This window comes from Pristiophorus japonicus, chromosome 4 (genome assembly GCF_044704955.1).
Source record: "Pristiophorus japonicus isolate sPriJap1 chromosome 4, sPriJap1.hap1, whole genome shotgun sequence".
Lineage (NCBI taxonomy): Eukaryota > Metazoa > Chordata > Chondrichthyes > Pristiophoridae > Pristiophorus > Pristiophorus japonicus.
In genome coordinates, this window is record NC_091980.1 from 108798277 (window position 1) to 108819991 (window position 21715).

Below are 21715 nucleotides of genomic sequence, written 5' to 3' on the forward strand. Positions count from 1 at the left end.
AGGAGCAGTCCTACGAGGAGGCCTTCGGACCTACCCGCTCCCCTCCGCACAGGGTGCCCAAAGATCAGGAGAGTGGGACTCACGCTGCTGAATGCACTCCAGTGAAATGCAGGTGGGAGCTGGCATCCCGATGCGATCAATTTCAGCACTTTTTACGGCCCACCCATTCCCGAATCCACTCACTACTGCTGGTAGAAATTCCCCCCACTGTGACAGGATCATAGGGCCCAAGTTTGCCCCCCGCGGTTAAAACGACGCACCTCCGTGACTTTGTGGAAGAAAAACCGCGCCGAAAACTTACCTCGGTATTCTCCCCGCTCCTGGAACATCGCAGGCTCTTGGCGTGGCGCAGCACAAGCAGTGGGGGGGGCGGAGCCAGGTCCCGGCGCTGAAAACAGTGCCGGGACCTCTGCACATGCGCGAAAGGGTGTGCGCGCATGTGCAGTAGCTCTTCGCCCCCACAATCTCTGCGTATGCTCTGCAGGTTGTGTTAAAGGGGCCCGGAGCATGCTGCCCCTAGCCCTGGCCAAATGGGCTCCCTCATCGGCGGCCCACTGCCTTATCCAGCCACACGGTTGCAATAAGGGTTAAGATCAGGGCTCAGGCATTTAATTGGGAAGTGTTTATCGACTCAATAATGGCGTCTTTTGAAAAAAATCCAGACAGGAAAGGCATGTCTGTAAGGGCCAGGCTTCCGATGGTAAAAGAGGATGAGGTAAATGGCAGGAGTTTATGTAATCCACCCATTTTTCGAATGTCGTTTTTGTCACTTAAGTTGTGGATAATTGAACCCGAGCAAAGAAGAAGTATTGCCTTAAAGAAAGAGTGGGTGCAATTATGAAGAAACAAATTGGGGCTGATTTAATCCGATTGTAACTATTATTAGGCCCAGTTGGCTTGATATTGAGAAGGCAACTATTTTTTTAATGTTGTTTTGGATGAGTGTACATGCGGCAGTAAATAGGGTAGTTAAGGCCCCCAGGCAGAGGCATGTTGCTAATGTTAGTTGATTGTCTTGTATTAGCTGGTGTAAATTAATTAATAGGAAGATGCCAGTGACAACCATGGTGCTCGAGTGGAGTAGGGTAGGGACTGGCGTGGGGCCTTCAATTGCCGCCTTACCTGTAAAGCAGCTGTGATCAGACCCCCTTAATTAGCCAACTCCCCCCACGATTGGACATGCCTCCCCCACACTACCCGATGTCAGCTCCCCTCCCAATAGCGGACGCCAGCTGTGGCGTGGATCCACAGGCCTAGCCACCCGACAGCCAGGGGAGGTGCGTCGGAGACCAAAATTGGTCAAACAACCCGGCATGGCCAGGGTTGCCCCTCCATCCTTTCCGCCCGCTCACAGGCCTCCTTGCCTCCCCGTCCAACCAGTAGTTTCCCCCCCCCCCCCCCCCGCACCCGAGTCTCCCAATCGAAGGCATCCCCCCAGTCTTTCTAATTGAATCGCCGACCACGGCTGATGCTCCCTTCCCAGTACTGGGGACCAAACCCAAAGGTCCCAGGCTGCAGTCTCCGGCCCTGCTGGTCCCTCCCACCCACCAGCCAGACTGTCCATTTGGCCAGCAGCTGGGCAGGAGACAGTATAGACTCTGTGCAACAGTACCCACATGCTAGTGTTTTTCTGCAGTAAAGCTTTGCTGAAGGTAGGACTATTTTTTATTTGTTTATATATTTATTGATTGATTGATTGATTGATTGATTGATTATGTGGTCCTAAATTCTTGTTTGGTTCTTGGTGCTAGCTGCAGGTCCTTTCAGCTTCCTTGTATTTTTTATTTGTTATTGAATGCTTATTTTTGTGCTTTGTTTAGTGCTTTGTGCTTTAAATGTATTGCTTTGTTTAGTGCTTAGTGCTTTAAATGTCCAGCGTTGTTTAGTGCTTTGTGCTTTAAATGTACTTTTGCTTCTTTAATGTTGTTCTGAAGATGTTTAGTGCTTTGCAAGGTGCTCTCTCTTCCCTTCCCCTCCCTCCCTCGCCCCCCCCACCCCCATCTCTGGCAACCTGCACTGATTTCTTAACTCACTGCAAGGTTTTTCTGTGTGGCCACATATGCTGGCCTAAGTTAGTTTGGAGTAACTTTTAGCTGTCTAAACTTGATTAAATGGCCAAAACAGACATAAATGGTTGTTTTGAAAAAAAAGAAACTAAAAAAAAAACCTAACTAACTCACTTACACTGGAGAAATTAAATGGGCAGAATTGTGATTTTTAAGATACTCCAAAAAAATCTAGTTGCTCCAAAAAAAACAGAACAACTCCTGGGAAAACTTGGGCCCATAGAATCCAGTTTAGTGCCCACCATTTCCCACCTGATGAGTTCCTAATCTCAGGCAATTTGTTAGTGCTCGGCTGATTCCAGATAAGGTGAGAACGTTTTTGTGAATTGCATAATGCACCTCTTTGCAGTTGATTACAGAATTACATTGATGGGAACCAGAGAACACACCCTATCATCTAAGTACATGATTCTGAAGGACCTGAAGTTTAAATGGAAGACAATATACTTCTTCTGCAAACTTAAAGAATTGTTACAAATTTTACGTTTCTGTAATACATAGGAGTGGAATCCCAAGAGGAATCAACTCTTGTGTGATTAAATTAATTTCATAATTGTTAAGTTTACCATCCAACTTCAGTTTTAGCAGTATCTGTTGAGTAAGAGGCACATCAGATAGATTGGAGTATACTGTTGACTGTGCATTGTTGTAGGTTACACTTAGGTTAGTGACAAAAGAGCCTGTATGTGTGCTTGGATAGTTAATTTTTTATGTAAGGACAGCATATGTGAAAACAGTTTCATATTTTAATATATCTCATGTGAAGTTATATTAGTATTCGATGCCTCTTGGAGGGGATCGCACAGCTCTCACCTTTACTGCATGTGGGAGTCACGTTGGGACTGGAATCCCAAGTTATACTAACACTTTCTCATCAATGTGAACTCAAAACTGAGTTGAGCCAATGATAAAGTAGCAGCCTCGCTGAACCCTTTCAGTCTTTAAGTAGAGATTAACTGATTTGGTTTCATCGGCAGTACAGTAAATGGAGCAGTAAATTGAACTGTCAATTCTAATTCTGCTACTTGCTTTATGCATTGAGAATGCTTACAGTGGTACAACGATGTTCCAGCAACTAGTAGGATCAAACATGCAATTGAATGCTGTACAAGGCTTGCCAAGTACAACAATGGGCCGTGTGCTCTGTCGCATGAACCGAAAACAGACCAGTTCAAGCAAGAATGCAAATCATACCCGTTTATCTCTTTCATTTTCATTCAGGCTCTTTATTAATGACACCCGTGAAGAACAGCTTAGCAATGGCAGCAATTACTGGTGGTAACTATGCTGCCCTTCATGGTTATTACCTTTAGAATTCCCTGTAGAACAAATGAAAGTGAAAATGCTTTAATTTAACACAAAGTTACAGCATAAGTCCCACTTTAGATTTTAAACAGGAAATAATTCTGGGAGAATTTGTTCATCTTTAAAACAATACATTTTCTGAAGTTAGAAACAAATTTTCAAGTATCTTGTAAAAACGTACTCAATTGTGTAAGTAATTTTTCTAAAGGTGAACCGATAACCTCAGTGTTGTGATTTTTAAGTTACAACATTGAATTAGGCTTGTACAAATTATTGAACTAATCAATACAAAGCAGATCTAGTCTCGATTTTATAGACTGTTCTGAATCACCCTTTTCGTATTTTTTAAAGTAACATTGATTCAGTCAATTTTAACCCATTCCAAGTTCTACAGTGCATAACATTATTTACAAATCAGTAAAGAGCTCAGGTATCAAAGCCTTTGGTGAGACTATTTTAGATTAGTGTTCTTTCAAATTTGCTGTCTGGAATAATTTACCAAAGTCTGTTCCAATCGGATCATCTGAGATTGGAGTGAATGTTACACTGCAACAGCAGCACTGCAGTAATTCGCACTCAGCTAAGGGACTGCCAGACACAAGAGGAGAAATGTTATGTTGTTCTATCTGCGACACTCCATTGCCACTTCCATTTTCTTGGGGCCTCCGCATGCGTCTCCCTGGTGCCTGGCTGTTTAAGGTGGGTGATTCATTCAAGTATGGTAACCGGTGTCCTATGATATACATAGGACCCCAAAGCAATTTCTAGGTATCAATGGGAAGAGCCTGTGCCATGCACACTCTTCCATTGGTACTCGGTGTTGAGCAGCCTAACCAACAGTCCTTAAAGGGACTGTTGCAGGCCAATCAGGGAAAGGTTTGTTTGTTTATGTTAATTTTTGTTGGGCCAAGAGCATGAATTCTTGAATGCTGTGCCTGCCCCCACAAAATTTTTTCCCCACTGCTATTTGATATCCCTCTCCTTTGATAACATTTTTGGCTCAGCTATGCAATGGAGCTGCCAAAATTCCACAAAATACCTCAGGCTCACCCACAAATAAAATTGATTTCAAAATATTCTGTTCTTTAACAATGAGCAGCATAAACACACAAAACACACCCACAACAGTAAATGGAGAAAATAGGAGTGTTTGAAAAGTAATTCTCTCACTATTTATACTTTAGCTTTTACGAGACTGCACAGCTGCTAGCTACCTTATCAACACTGTTTGGGAGCACGTATTTTACTGGTAGTAGTTATCAATAGTCTGAAATAATTTGTTTTAAACTTATTTCCTCTTAATTACGAAACTAATTTAGCATAAAGATGAGAAACCACTTTAATATTAACAACACCGTGCATTTATTCGGTGCCGCCCAGTGTGGGGGCGGTAACAGCCGCGAGGCGGGAGTTCCTGGGCCAGGCGGTCATTTCTTTTGCTGCCGCACCTCCTCTTTAATTTGCGCCCTGTGAGCAGCTTACAGCCCGGGACGTGCCCTGTGAAACTATCACAGACGCTGCCGAATTTTTGCTCTGGGGTGACAACGGGTCGCTGTGCACGGTGATGACGCTGTTATTACCGGCCCAAGGCGCTACCGGCGAGAGTGGGGCATTACTGGTTACCACCGCCGCTAAACTCCCACTGAATTTCGTGGGAGTCGGTAGACATGCTCTATTTAGGCAAAAAGTTGTTTGCACCCTGTTAGTGCCCCTGGGAGCGCTAACGGGAGGCGCAAACAACCCAAATTGTTCCCCCATAGTATCACCTTACATTATGTCCCAAAATGGTTTACAAAATTAGTAATAAATAGAACAAAGATCATGTCAACAAGAACGATTACAGCAGACAACTGAAGGGCAACCCAAAAGGATAGGTCTTGAGATTTTTGAAGGAGGGCAGAAAGGTGGAGGGAGTTCCAGAAAGTAAAGTTAAGGCAATTGAAAGCTGTAGTGAAGGAAGCGGGAATACATAGGAGGCCAAAGTCAAATGATCTGAGAGTGCAAAAGGGCTATAGCTGGAGGTAACTGCAGAGATATGGAGGTTTAAAGCCACAGAGAGATTGAAGGCCAGGATTCTGCATTGGATGCATTCACGGATGGTGTGCATATATAGTGTTGTGTCCTTACACACTACTATAAATTCACACGAGGAACATTCTGCAGACAAAGTCACTCTGTGACCTAACCTTTATTCACAGGACCAAGAAGTGATGAAGGTGGATAGAGCTTCCCCTTTTATACCTGAAATACCAGGCTAGGAGTGTCTCCCACAAGTTCACACCCTGTGGTCAAGGTGTGCATTTCTTAGGTGTATATAGTATGCAGTGTTGTTACATGAAGGTTACAGTTACATGAAGGTTACGTACATGACATCACCTCCCCCCCACGTCTTGTGGGGTCAAAGATTAAGCCTTTCGGGTGGTCTACGCTCTCTCATGAAGCGCCGCAGTTGGGGCTCTGGTTGTTGAGCCTTGGCATGCGTCTTTGTCACCTGTGGTGATTCCAGCTCATCCGGGCTGGCCGCAGGGACTGTGCATGCTGCTGAAAGTTCTTGTTGCTCATTCACTGGGCAACATCTCATGATCTTCCTCAGGTTCCTCAGTGTCCATGCTGAACCTTTTTTTTACTTGGTCCAGATACTTGTGATATATCTGTCCATTGTTAAGTCTGACCACTATGACCCTATTCCCCTCTTTGCCAATTACAGTACCCTCAAGCCACTTGGGCCCCAAAGCGTGATTAAGAACAAATACAGGGTCATCGATTTCTATACATCTTCCCTTTGAGTTACATGGCATTCATTTTGGGACTGGCGCCTGCCCTCAACAATGTCTGACAGGACTGGATGAATGAGGGACAGCCGAGTTTTTAGTGTACGTTTCATGAGTAGTTCCGCGGGCGGGACTCCCGTGAGCGAATGCGGTCGGGACCTATAGGCCAGCAGGAGGCGCATTGAAGGGAGGGTCCTTGAATCCGGAGCATGCCTTGTTTTATGAATTGGACCGCACATTCCACCTGGCCATTGGAGGCTGGCTTCAACGGTGCTGTCCTGACATGCTTGATGCCATTACCCGACATGAATTCCCGGAATTCATAGCTAGTGAAACACGAGCCGTTGTCGCTAACCAGGATGTCCGGCAAGCCGTGGGTAGCAAAGACCGCATGCAGACTCTCCAACAATGGTGGATGTCGTGCACAAATTCAGTATGATGCACTTGATCCATTTCGAGTACACATCAACAACAATGAGGAACATTTTTCCCATGAACGGGCCCGCATAGTCTACGTGAATACGTGACCATGCCCTGGTGGGCCAGGGCCACAGGCTGAGTGAGGCCTCCCTGGGGGCATTGCCCAGTTGGGCACACGTCGTGCACCTGCGAACACAGTGTTCCAGGTCTGAGTCAATTTCCGGCCACCATACATGTGACCGGGCAATGGCCTTCATTATCACGATGCCTGGGTGCTTGCTGTGGAGTTCCCTGATGAATGCTTCCCTTCCCTTCTGGGGCATGACTACCCGGCTGCCCCATAGTAGGCAGTCGGCTTGGATGGAGAGCTCATCCATCCGTCTGTGAAATGGTCTGACCTCCTCGGGGCATGCTCCGTGTGCGGGCGCCCAATCCCCAGTCAGGACACATTTCTTAATCAAGGATAGGAGGGAATCTCTGTTGGTCCAGATTTTGATCTGGCGGGCTGTGATGGGGGAGCCTGCGCTGTCAAAAGCATCGACAGCCATGACCATCTCAGCGCTTTGCTCCGCTGCCTCCTCAGTGGGCACGTCAGTGCAAATTTTCGGTGCCTGGCCGGTGCCGTAAGGTGTAGTCATACGCAGCTAGTGTGAGAGCCCATCGCTGTATGTGAGCTGATGCATTGGCATTGACAGCTTTGCTGTCTGACAACAGGGATGTTAACGGCTTGCGGTCCGTTTCTAACTCGAACCTTCTGCCAAAAAGATACTGGTGCATCTTTTTCACCCCGTAGACACATGCGAGTGCTTCCTTTTCAACCATCCCATATCCCCTTTCTGCTTGGGAGAGCGACCTGAAGGCATAAGCCACAGGTTGGAGTTGGCCCTCATCTTTACTCTGCTGCAACACGCACCCAACCCCATAGGATGATGCTTCACATGTCAAAACCAATTTCTTACAGGGGTTGTACAAGGTCAGTAGCTTATTACAACAAAGTAGGTTCCGTGCCCGATTGAACGCCCGTTCCTGACAGTCCCCCCAAAACCAATCGCAACCCTTACGCAGGAGCACATGTAGCGGCTCCAACAATGTGCTTAAGTTCGGCAGAAAGTTCCCGAAATAGTTCAAGAGTCCCAGAAATGAACGCAACTCCGATGTGTTACCAGGCCTGGGTGCACGACAAATCGCCTCCGTTTTGGATTCGGTAGGCCGGATCCCGTCTGCGGCAACCCTCCTAACCAAAAAACTTGACCTCTGGGGCCAAAAACACACACTTGGACTTCTTTAGTCGCAGGCCTACCCAGTCCAATCGGCGTAGCACCTCCTCCAGGTTGTGGAGATGTTCCTCAGTGTCTCGACCCGTGATAAGGATGTCGTCCTGAAATACGATTGTTCCAGGGATGGATTTGAGCAGGCTTTCCATGTTCCTTTGAAAGATAGCGGCTGCTAAACGAATGCCAAACGGACTCCTGTTGTAGACAAACAGCCCCTTGTGCGTGGTGATGGTGGTCAGTAGCTTGGATTCTTCGGCCAGTTCCTGGGTCATGTAGGCTGAAGTGAGGTCCAACTTGGTGAACAGCTTGCCGGCTGCCAGCGTGGCAAAAAGATCCTCCGCTCTCAGAAGTGGGTATTGGTCTTGTAGTGACACTCGGTTGATAGTGGCCTTGTAGTCGCCACAGATCCTGACCGAGCCATCCGTTTTTAGGACAGGGATGATGGAGCTTGCCCAGTCGCTGAATTCAACGGGCGAAATTATGCCCTCTCTTAGCAACCTGTCCAACTCACTCTCAATTTTCTCCCGCATCACATACGGCACAGCTCTGGCTTTGTGGTGCACTGATCTGGCGTCCGGGGTGATGTGTATCACAACTTTGGTACCTTTGAAAGTCCTGACTCAAATTTCTGTAGGACTTGTGAGCGTGAATTTTGCTCCACAGATGAAATGGCGTGCACATCCCCCCATTTCCAGTTCATCTCGACTAGCCAGCTCCTCCCCAAAAGTGCGGGACCATTTCCCGGGACAATCCAGAGTGGCAGCCAGTTCTCTGATCCATTATGTGTGACCACCAACATTGCACTGCCTAACACTGGGATGATCTCTTTGGTGTACATCCGTAATTGCGTGTCAATGCGTTCGAGTTTGGGTCTGCTAGCTCTGAGTGGCCAAAGTTTCTCAAATTGTTGGACACTCATAAGTACTGGCTGACCCCTGTGTCCAGCTCCATGCGTACTGGGATGCTGTTTAATAGGACTTTCATCATCATAGGTGGTGTTTTTGTATGTGAGCTGTGGATGTTTGCCACCTGAACTCGCTGTACTTCAGCGTCCATTGCTGCGTCACAAGCATCACCCTGCCTTGCAGACCCCTCTTCTGGTTCATCTGTCTCATAAATTAGCCTTGCTGCGGGCTACCTGCACATTCTGGCTAACTGTCCACTGAAGTTACAATTTCTACAGATGAATTGTTAGAACCTGCAGGTTTTTGCAGCATGTCTGCCCCCGCACCTCCAGCATGAGCTGAGATTGTTGTGAACAAAAGGGCTGTTATCAGGCATTCCTCTCTGATTGTCTCTTTGATTACTCTTGAGCACTCTGTTAGTGGGTGTCAGTGGCCCCATCCCGGGACGTATTGTCCCTTGTGATGGTGTAAATGTCCGTTGAACCTGCCATTGTCTCTGTTGATGACTCACTCTAGAGTCTGTTACTGCCTGGGCGGTGTTGAATTGCCCTTGCCTGCCTGCGGGGTTCTGAGTCACGTTTACAATGTTAACTCCCTGCTCCATCGCCATGTTAGGAGCAGAGTTGCGTGCGTATATTATCTTGGTTTCCTCCTCCCCTGCCATGAAGGTCTGAGCCGTCAATGCCACCGCTTCCAAGGTCAAGTCCTTGGTCTCAATTAGCTTTCTGAAAATCCCAGCATGCCCAATGCCCTCAATGAAGAAATCCCATAACATCTCCCCCCTGCAGGCGTCTGTGAACTTACACAGGCTGGCCAAGTGCCGAAGGTCCGCAACAAAGTCCGGTATGCTCTGTCCTTCCCGACGTCGGTGTGTATAGAATCTGTGTCAGGCCATGTTTATACTGCTTGCCAGTTTGAGGTGCTCACCGATCAGTTTGCTGAGCTCCTCGAAGGTTTTGTCCGCCGGCTTCTCGGGTGTGAGCAGGTCTTTTATCAGCGCGTACGTCTTAGGTCCACAGCTGGTCAGTAGATGCGCCCTTCGCTTGTCAGCAGCTGCTTCTCCCAGCCAGTCCTTCATGACAAAGCTCTGCTGGAGCCTCTCAACAAAATCGTCCCAGTCCTCACCAACACAGTACCGTTCCTCTGTGCTACCGGTGGCCATTCTCGTGAGTCGTTGATTCCCGTTTCTCGTCGCCAAATGTTGTGTCCTTACACACTACTATAAATTCACACGAGGCACATTCTGCAGACAAAGTCACTCTGTGACCTAACCTTTATTCACAGGACCAAGATGTGATGAAGGTGGGTGGAGCTTCCCCTTTTATACCTGAAAGACCAGGCTTGGAGTGTCTCCCACAAGTACACCCCCTGTGGTCAAGCTGTGCATTTCTTAGGTGTATATAGTATGCAGTGTTGTTACATGAAGGTTACATACATGACATATAGGGTGGTGGGAATGCGGATGATAGACAAGCAGCAGGGGGAGGAACCGAAGTTTGGGTCCGGAGCGCTATCGCGGCGATGACATCATGATCTCCGCGCCCGCTTGCTAAGTGGTTAGCGTACCATTATCACCTCCCGGAGGCGATAACGAGAGGAGCTAAGGAAGCCAATTTCTAGGCCAACGTTTCTAACAGTTACAAATAATTTGAACACATGGAGTAGATTTTTCTCATCCTGTACTTTATGTTCTTATTTATCTCTAGGTTTCTATCTGATTTAACGCCTCTCCTGAAGGTGGAGATGAATGCTAACGTACAGCTCCACAGGCACTTCAATACTTCACACAAATGGCCATTTATTTTGTCGTCAATAAGTCGTCCTCACTCAAAACCCACACATGCATTTTTCAGAATAAGTCAAAGAACAGCTATACGAATAGCTGCTATACTGTTTAGCTGCCTCATGTCAGTGAAACCAATTGCAATTGTCAAACAACTGGCCAGGCCAAGATAAGTTAATCCATTACAAACCAGGAATTGAATCTCGGACCCTTTGATCTGTACCGTGTAGTACACACACGGAATGGTTAATTTACCCACTAAAGGAGATGCAATTCTCAGCTTTGAAAAACTTAGAGACATAACCCTGGCTATATAGGATTGTTAGCTTAATGGAGTGTACTGTCTGGTAAGCAATTCAAAAAGGAAGGTAATTAAAACCAACATGAGTCTGTGCATGGTAGGTCTATTCACATTCTTTAAAGATCTAAGCCAGTAAGTGTACAATTGAGTCACCATCAATAACTTGAAATGTAAAATAAAATTCCACAAGGTCCTTCAAAAAATAATTACACAACAGGTGAAAGTTTATGAAATCAAGGTGGTTGCAAGGGATACAGGTTTCCTTGACAATTGGAAACAAAGAGCAGTTATCAGTGGAATAAATCAAACTGGTCAACTGTCATTAATAAAATCTCATGCAAGACAATATTAGATTTCTGCTGATCATATTATGGATTGAACAACCATGATGAGGTATGGCACGGAAAATGTCTTTGTTTATAGAACTGTGTGAGAACAATAAATATTCTGAGACGAGGATATTAATCAAAAGGATTTTTTACACTTAGCATCTGGGCAGATTAGTTGCAAGTAGCCATTAGTATTGATAAATGTCAGCTGATGAATACAGATATAAAACACATGAAGCTATAATCACAAAATGAAGGTTTTCGGCTTGAAAAAGCTGGAGTATAAAGACTTTTACAAATGTTAAACGAACCTTTGTATCATATTCTTTAGATAATAATAGAGAAAAAGTGTATGACAGGTCTATAATGCACAGGTGAAATGAAATAATCTTGACAGTCCATAAATCAGCACTCATTTACAAAGTTAACATAACTACGCAAAGATAGAAAAGATATAAAGCAGGTGAAATTTGTCTTCGCCAGTAATGGAAAATGGGCAATAGCGAATCAGTAGCCTATTTTGCTGTCTGCCCAATTTTCTTTTCCATGGGATTTTGTACAGTTTTGGTCTCCTTACCTAAGGAAGGATATTCTTGCTATTGAGGGAGTGCAACGAAGGTTCACCAGACTGATTCCTGGGATGGGGGGAATTGTCCAATGAAGGGAGATTGAGTAGACTAGACCTATATTCTCTAGGATTTAGGAGAATAAGAGGTGATCTCATTGAAACATACAAAGGGCTCAATTTTCCCCAATTATCTGTGCCATTTTTTTGGCGTGCACTGTTTTTTTTTGGAGTAAATAAAAATCTCCAAGTTTCCCCAAAGTTACTTGCCCAGCATAATTCACTTAGGTACGATTTTTTTAGGTTACAATTTTTTTGCGTCATAGGGGGTTGACCCGATGGTAACCTGATGTCTGCACCAGTTTTTCAGAATTAAGCAAGTTTGGCCAACTTACATTTTTCCTAGGACGGCGTATGTGACCACTCCCAAAAAACCTTCTGGGTACTTAAGAAAAATCAGCGCACGTTAAAAAATCAGTGCAGAAAGACGCCATTGTTTTTAGACGAAGTTTTGGAGGGAGTGAAGAAGGCAGAGATTATGCATCATAAATCTTCATTTTTTTCAAAGTCAAAAGGAAGAAATTGGAAGTCTGATGCAATTCTTGAATTTTCCATTTTTTTCAAAGTATCACCCCACCAGGGTCAAGGATTGGAGCGTTGGCCGACAGAATCGCTCCCTCACCCGGACACAGGGGCTCGGGGTTCGGCTTCGGCTTCAAAGGAAGCCTGGCGGGGGTGGGGGGTGGCCGAAGCTCCAACCCTCGAGCCCGGTAAGGAAACATAGAAACATAGAAAATAGGTGCAGGAGTAGGCTATTCGGCTCTTCGAGCCTGCACCACCATTCAGTAAGATCAGGGCTGATCATTCCCTCAGTACCCCTTTCCTGCTTTCTCTCCATACCCCTTGATCCCCTTAGCCGTAAGGGCCATATCTAACTCCCTCTTGAATATATCCAATGAACTGGCATCAACAACTCTCTGCGGCAGGGAATTCCACAGGTTAACAACTCTCTGAGTGAAGAAGTTTCTCCTCATCTCAGTCCTAAATGGCCTACCCCTTATCCTAAGACTATGTCCCCTGGTTCTGGACTTCCCCAACATCGGGAACATTCTTCCCGCATCTAACCTGTCCAGTCCCATCAGAATCTTATACGTTTCTTTGAGATCCCCTCTCATCCTTCTAAACTCCAGTGAATAAAGGCCCAGTTGATCCAGTCTCTCCTCATATGACAGTCCAGCCATCCCTGAAATCAGTTTGGTGAACCTTTGCTGCACTCCCTCAATAGCAAGAACATCCTTCCTCAGATTAGGAGACCAAAACTGTACACAATATTCCAGGTGAGGCCTCACTATAAGGCCCTGTACAACTGCAGTAAGACCTCCCTGCTCCTATACTCAAATCCCCTAGCTATGAAGGCCAACATACCATTTGCCTTCTTCACCGCCTGCTGTACCTGCATGCCCACTTTCAGTGACTGATGAACCAAGACACCCAGGTCTCATTGCATCTCCCCTTTTCCTAATCTGCCACCATCCAGATAATATTCTGCCTTCGTGTTTTTGCCCCCAAAATGGATAACCTCACATTTATCCACATTATACTGCCTCTGCCATGTATTTGCCCACGCATCTAACCTGTCCAAGTCACCCTGCAGCCTCTTAGCATCCTCCTCACAGCTCACACCACCACCCAGTTTAGTGTCATCCGCAAACTACACTCAATTCCTTCATCTAAATCGTTAATGTAGATTGTAAAGAGCTGGGGTCCCAGCACTGAGCCCTGTGGCACTCCACTAGTCACTGCCTGCCATTCTGAAAAGGACCCGTTTATCCCGACTCTCTGCTTCCTGTCTGCCAACCAGTTCTCTATCCACGTCAGTACATTACCCCCAATACCATGCGCTTTGATTTTGCACACCAATCTCTTGTGCGGGACCTTGTCAAAAGCCTTTTGAAAGTCCAAATAGACCACATCCACTGGTTCTCCCTTGTCCACTCTGCTACTTACATCCTCAAAAAATTCCAGAAGATTCGCCAAGCATGATTTCCTTTTCATAAATCCATGCTGACTTGGTCCGATCCTGTCACTGCTTTCCAAATGCGCTGCTATTTCATCCTCAATGATTGATTCCAACATTTTTCACACTACTGATGTCAGGCTAACCGGTCTATAATTATCCGTTTTCTCTCTCCCTCCTTTTTTAAAAAGTGGTGTTACATTAGCTACCCTCCAGTCCACAGGAACTGATCCAGAGTCAATAGACTGTTGGAAAATGATCACCAATGCATCCAATATTTCCAGGGCTACTTCCTTAAGTACTCTGGGATGCAGACTATCAGGCCCCGGGGATTTATCGGCCTTCAATCCCATCAATTTCCCTAACACAATTTCCCGCCTAATAAGGATATCCTTCAGTACCTACTTCTCACTAGACCTACTGTCCCCTAGTACAATCGGAAGGTTATTTGTGTCTTCCTTTGTGAAGACAGAACCAAAGTATTTGTTCAATTGGTCTGCCATTTCTTTATTCCCCATTATAAATTCACCTGAATCCGACTGCAAGGGACCTATGTTTGTCTTCACTAATCTTTTTCTCTTCACATATTTATAGAAGCTTTTACAGTCAGTTTTTATGTTTCCTGCAAGCTTCCTCTCGTACTCTATTTCCCCCTCTTAATTAAACCCTTAGTCTTCCTCTGTTGAATTCTAAATTTCTTCCAGTCCTCAAGTTTGTTGCTTTTTCTAGCCAAATTATATGCCTCTTCCTTGGCTTTAACACTATCCTTAATTTCCCTTGTTAGCCATGGTTGAGCCACCTTCCCCGTTTTATTTTTACATTCGGTGGTGGCGTGGTACTTTGAAAAAAAATCTAAAATTCAAGAATTGCAATATACTTTGTTGCCCCAAATGTCTTCATTGAATGCCTAGTTACCCGTTCTAAGCAAGCCTATTGTGCATGCGCAGACCAGATGTGGTCCATACTAGGGCATCCACCTTGGAGAGAGAGAAGAAAAAAGAGGTGTGAGTGCTTTGTCCTGCTAGTTTTGAGGTTATGGGGGCAATATTGACAATGCCATATCTCATGCAGGCCTTCTGCATGATGGTGCTGTGGAGGAGAAGATTGATTAACAACATCACCTGAGGAACCTCAGAGCACGTAGGATGATGGGCAGGAGGCTTTACCCACATCAGCTTTATCGAGACAGGCATTCATACCTGCACCTGAGTGAGGCAGACTGTGTCATAAAGAAGTTGGAATCGAGATCTGTGAGTTAATAAAAGCAGACCTGCAACCTAGAAGCATCAGGAGGACTGCTTTGTCAGTTGAAGTGAAGGTTACAGCTACACTTTCATTTTATGCATCTGGATCGTTCCAGGCCACAACTGGGGATCTGTGCGCCATTTCTCAACAAGCAAGACAGATCTGCATTCGGCAGGTGACTGCTGCACTATATGCCCAGAGGAATGACTACATAAAGTTCGCCACGACCGCCCAGGCAATGCGTGAAAGGGCTGAAGGCTTCTCCAGGATTGTTAGCTTCTCCAAGGTACAGAGCTGCATTGATTGTACTCACATCGCCTTGCGAGCACCTTTGGAGGATCCCGAGATGTACAGGAACAGAAAAGGCTTGCACTCCATGAACGTGTAGCTCTTCTGTGACAACATGCATCACATTATGCAGTTGATGCGAGATATCCTGGGAGCATCCATGATGCTTTCATCCTCTGTGAGAGTGCTATATCTGCCATGTTTCAGCAGCAGCCAGAAAACTATTCAGTTAAGTTCACTTATAAACTATAAGATCGCTTACAAACTTTTAAACTTGAAAATGTACATCACTTAGAAAAAAAATTATAAATTAAGAACAGTTACAACAATAATAACAATAATAACAACAACAGCAACAACAACAGCAGCAAAGAAAGGCTGTGCCCATCTCTCCTCCACCTTATTCTAAGACCGCCCGCTGTGCTTGGTCTTGTTGAGTCCACCCCTGCCCGTTGGCGGTGGTGCAGCATTTCTCGGGTTGGTACCAAGCTTATTCTTTCGAGCATCTCAAGTAATGTGCACTTCGAGTTGGGGGGTATGGGCAGGCAGTAATGTGGAAGGCCTAGCTTGGGCCTCTTCAGAGGCTGGTCTTGGGATTTAAGTGGGAGTGACGGTTGATTCCGTCCATGGCCTCAGGGTCTGGGCATGTTCCCTTATTGCAGCAGCTAACTCCGACATTCATTCCCTCATGTGCCCCGACAACGTCTCAGCTATCTGCGACATTACCTCCCTCATCTGCTCCACCAGCGTTTCAACTGCCTGCAACATTCCCTCCCTCATGTTAACCGACAGTGTATCAGCTACCTGCAACATTCCCTCCCTCATGTGCCTGGACAGTGTTCCTGTTTCTTGTGAGAGTGTTGTTACTTCTCCCAACAGTCCCGATACCTCATCAACCACCCACTGATGGTGTCCAGGAGTGATCGCGTAATGTCAATGCTCTCCTCACTCAATGCCACCATCTGAACCACATCTGTTACATCCTGCATCTCAGATGAGCACTGTCGAGCTCTCCTTTCCCTCCTCACCCTGGGTGTGGCTCGCTGCACCCCACTGGGACCCGCAGCCTCGGAAGATGGGGCCCTGGTTGAGGCTCGCTGCACCCAACTGGGACCCACAGTCTCGGATGGTGTGAAACCATGAAATGTCCCAACACTCGCACCACTCAGGAAAGGGGCTGGCACCTAAATGGGCAGCAGCAGCACCTCTTCCAGAGTGAGTACAAGAGTGGGGGCTTTATTCTCATCCCCTCACCGCCCTCACCCACATACGTTTGGTCTGGAAGGTCGGATTGGAAGATTTTCTCTTCTTCAGGCTCATCCGTGTCTGAATCTTCTTCTGCATCGGCTACATAAGAAAATAAAAACATAAGAAATAAGAGCAGGAGTAGGCCAACTTGCCCCTCGATCTTGCTCCGCCATTTAATAAGATCATGGCTGATCTGATCATGGACTCAGCTCCACTTCCCTGACTGCTCCCCATAACTCTTTATTCCCGTATCGCTCAAAAATCTGTCTATCTACGCCTTAAATATATTCAATGACCCAGCCTCCACAGCTCTTTGGGGCTGAGAATTCCATAGATTTACAACCCTCAGAGAGCAGAAATTCCCTCTCAACTCAGTTTTAAATGCGCGGCCCCTTAGTCTGAGGCATTGGGCTAGACTTTCCATTATTGTGCAGATCGCCCAAAAATGGGTGTTATTTCCAGCGTTGATGTTTATTATGGGTTTTGAGATCACCGGATTATCGACCATTTTCAAAACCCCCACTTTCCACTTTATAAAATGGGCGTTACCGCGAGCGACGTGAATTGGGCGCTAGCGGTAAATTTTTTGACCTTCTGCCATAAAATGTCGGCATCCATAGCAACGCCATGGCAACGGTCGTTTCCCGCATTTCAGGAGGTCAGGGGTCATCAATACATGTGCAGAAGAGGAGAGAAAGAGGGAGCAGAGAGGAATTGAAAGTGTGTGTGGGTGTGTTATGTGGTTGTTTGGCTGTTGGAGGTAGGAAAGAGATTTAGCAGCAGTAAAAAGAATTGAGAGCACAAATAACTTTGTTTGCATGGAGATTTAGGGAAAAAATATAATTAAAATGGAAGGCATGGAGGAGGTGATGCAGCACGATGCGAAGGGTGAGGATGCTGGTGAGAGCAGTGAGGTGGGAGAGGAACTAGAAGTGGGAGAACGAAAATGAACTTGGAAATTCTCCGAGGCAAATGCCTCCCTCCTGCAGGAGGTGGAGTCACGCTGGGGTCAATTGACCTGGAGTGGGCGTGGGAAGCCCTCCCCAAAGTTTTACCAGAAGATTTGGGCCAACATAGCCGAAGTGGTCTCATCGGCAACGCATGAAGTGCGTGAGGGCAACCATTGACTCGAACTTAGAATCATGTGTGCATCAGTGCAGCACTTGTATGCAGTTACATAGTGCCCCAAAGGAAGCTCCACTCAGTCTGTGGTCATGGCCATCCAAACCGTGGTCTAGAAACAACATCGACTTTGCGGGTCCCTTCCTCTGTAAAATGTTTTTTGTGGTGGTGGATACATACTCCAAATGGATAGAATGTGTGATCATGTCATCCAGCACTTCCACTGCCGCCATTGAGAACCTGAAAGCCATGTTTGCCACACATGGTCTGCCAGATATCGTTGTCAGTGACAACGGACCATGTTCACGAGCCTGGAGTTTCAAGAGTTCATGAAATGCAACAGCATAAAACACGTGAGGTGAGCCCCATTCAAACCTGCGTCCAATGGTCAAGCGGAGCGGGCAGTTCAAACCAAGCAGAGCGTGAAACGCGGAACTCACGGTTCCTTGTAGACACGCTTGTCACGCATACTGCTCAGTTACAGGACAAGGTCACGCCTGTGGAACTATTGATGAAGAGAGGCCTCAAAACCAGGCTCTCTCTCTCTCTCGAGTCCATCCTGACCTTAACGATCATGTCGAAACCTGATGTCAACACCAGCAGTGGTATCATGACCGCACCGCAGTGTCACGTGACATATCTGTAAATGACTCAGTGTACGTACTTAACCATGGTCAAGCACCCAAGTGGTTCCCGGGCAATGTTACGGATAAGGAGGGTAACCGGGTGTATATGGTTAGGCTCAAGAATGGGCAGATGTGCAGGAAACGCATTGATCAAATCAAGCTAAGCCACACTGACAAACCGGAACAGTTGGAAGAACACACCGTGAGATTAGACGACCAACCAACTAATGTCCAGCCATCAGAAGAACCCACTGTGGTCAATGCCCAGCCTCAAGTCGTGAAAGACTCAGAAAGCACTGGGATTGTACTGAGACAGTCAACCAGGGAGCAAAGGGCTCCGGACCGTCTGAACTTATAATATGGACTTGTGCCAAGAACTGGGGAGAATGATGTAATGCACATACATAAGGTCTGCCCACCACCAGAGGGAACTACCGTCGGAGGTCCTAGGCTCATAGGTACACTGCTGGGCCCGGTATATAAGCTGAACTTCAACTTTGTATCTTCACTTCTGGAAGCAGTGGTATCACGACCACGCCAGTGTCACGCGACATATCTGTAAATGACCCAGCGTATGTACTTAATCATGGTCAAGGGCCCAAGTGGCTCCCGGGCAATGTTATGGATAAGGAGGGTAACCAGGTGTATATGGTTAAGCTCAAGAATGGACAGATGTGCAAGAAACACATTAATCAAATCAAGCTAAGACACACTGATGAACCGGAACAGCTGGAAGAAGACACCACGAGCTTAGATGACTAACCAACTCACGTCCAGCCATCAGAAGAACCCACTGTGGTCAATGCCCAGCCCCAATCGTGAGAAACTCGGAAAGCATTGGGATTGTACTGAGACGGTCAACCAGGGAGCAAAGGGCTCCGGACCGTCTGAACTTGTAATATGGATTTGTGCCAAGAACTGGGGGGAAATGATGTAATGTAATGATGTAAAGGTCTGCCCACCACCAGAGGGCACTACCATCGGAGGTCCTAGGGTCATAGGTACACTTGTGCTGGGCCCGGTAAAAAAGCTGAACTTCACCTTTGTATCTTCACTTCTGGAAGCCATTAAAGACTGACCTGGTCACTGGCTCACAGTACGGAGTTCATTGTATCATTTCATACACCATAATATCCCTTTGCAGATTTTTTTGTGTCTTCGTCACAATTTGCTTTCCTACCCATCTTTGTTTCATCAGCAAACTTGGCAACATTACACTCGGTCCCTTCATCCAAGTCATTAATATAGATTGTAAATAGTTGAGGCCCCAGCACCGATCACTGCGGCACCCCGCTAGTTATTATTTGTCAACTGGAAAATGACCCATTTATCTCGACTCTCTGTTTGCTGTTAGTTAGGCAATCCTCTCTCCATGCTTATAAATTACCCCCAACCCCGTGAACTTTTTTCTTGTGCAGTAACCTGTCATGTATTCAACCAGCATTGTAACCCATGTATAATCTGACCTAAGTTGTACACTGTGAGAACACTGACCACTAGGTTTAAATCCCAGTTTCTTGTGGAGCTAGACACCGGGGCCAGCCAGTCCCTGATGGGTATCAAACAGTTCGAAAAGTTGTGGGCGTCCAAGGCCAGGAGGCCAAAATTATCGCCGATTGACGCACAGCTACGGACTTACACAAAGCAGATCATTCCGGTGCTAGGCAGCGCCACGGTAGTTGTGACCCACAAAGATTCGGAGAACAGACTGCCACTCTGGATTGTCCCAGGGGACGGTCCCGCACTACTGGGGAGGAGTTGGCTTGCTGTCATGAACTGGAAATGGAGCGATGTCAATGCAATTTCCTCTGTGGAGCGAGTATCATGCTCACAGATCCTGGACAAATTTGACTCATTTCAACCCGGCATTGGCACTTTCATGGGGGCCAAGGTAGTGATTCACATAAACCCGGATGCCAGGCCAGTATACCACAAGGCCAGAGCGGTGCCGTACGTGATGCGGGAAAAGATAGAAGGCGAATTGGACCGCCTGCTGAGGGAAGGCATCATCTCGCCAGTCAAATTCAGTGACTGGGCGAGCCCAATTGTGCCGGTGCTCAAGGCGGATGGGTCGGTCAGGATATGTGGCGATTACAAGGCCACCATCAATCGGGTATCACTCCAAGACCAGTACCCGCTACCTAGAGGGGAGGACCTCTTTGTGACACTAGCCGGTGGCAAACTTTTTTCAAAATTGGACCTGACCTCAGCTTACATGACCCAGGAGCTGGCCAGTGAGTCGAAGAAGCTGACCACCATCACGACACACAAGGGGTTGTTTGAGTACAACAGATGTCCATTCGGGATTCGCTCGGCCGCCGCGATCTTCCAACGAAATATGGAAAGCCTCCTCAAGTCGATTTCAGGGACGGTGGTTTTTCAGGACGACATCCTCATTACGGGTTATGATACTAAAGAACATCTCCACAACCTGGAGGAGGTGTTATGCAGACTGGACTGGGTGGGGCTGCGACTGAAAAAGGCGAAGTGCGTCTTCCTAGCTCCAGAGGTAGAATTCCTGGGGATGAGGGTAGCAGCAGACGGGATCAGCCCTACTGCGTCCAAGACGGAAGCGATCCAGAGAGCACCCAGACCCCATAACATGACGGAGCTGCGTTCATTCCTGGGGCTCCTGAACTATTTTGGTAACTTTCTTCCCAAATTGAGCACGCTGCTAGAGCTGCTACACGTGCTCCTACGCAAAGGTCGCGAATGGGTCTGGGGGGACAGCCAGGAAAGGGCTTTTAATAGAGCACGCAATTTGTTATGTTCCAACAATCTGTTAACGCTATATGACCCATGTAAGAAACTTGTGTTAACGTGCGATACGTCGTCCTATGGTGTCGGGTGTGTGTTGCAGCATGTCAATGCCAAGGGTCAGTTACAGCCGGTAGCTTATGCCTCTAGAAGTCTGTCCCAGGCAGAAAGAGGCTACGGGATGGTAGAAAAGGAGGCGTTCGCATGTGTATATGCGGTAAAGAAAATGCACCAGTACCTGTTTGGCAGGAAATTTGAGCTGGAGACAGATCACAAACCCCTAACGTCCCTTTTGGCCGACAACAAGGCCATAAATGTAAATGCATCGGCCCGCATACAGAGGTGGGCACTCACGTTAGCCGCCTATGACTACACAATTCGGCACAGACCGGGCACCGAAAACTGCGCCGATGCACTCAGCAGGCTCCTACTAGCCACCACTGAAGGGGCTACCGAGCATGCTGCTGAGATAGTCATGGCTGTTGAAGCTTTCGCAAGCGAAGGTTCACCCGTGACAGCCCATCAGATTAAAGTCTGGACAAATAGAGACCTGCTATTGTCTCTAGTCAAGAAATGTGTCCTGAATGGGGACTGGGCAGCCACGTACAGGGCATGCCCTGAGAAATTTAAACCATTTCACAGGCGCAAGGATGACCTCTTGATTCAGGCCGATTGCCTACTGTGGGGAAACCG

The 21715-nt window shown here is 46.8% G+C and overlaps 1 pseudogene; it reads right to left on the reverse strand.

Annotated features, from left to right (window-relative positions):
- Nucleotides 1–540: 540 nt before the first annotated feature.
- LOC139262476 (NADH-ubiquinone oxidoreductase chain 5-like) overlaps nucleotides 541–21715 on the reverse strand; it is a 106752-nt pseudogene continuing 85577 nt past the window's right edge.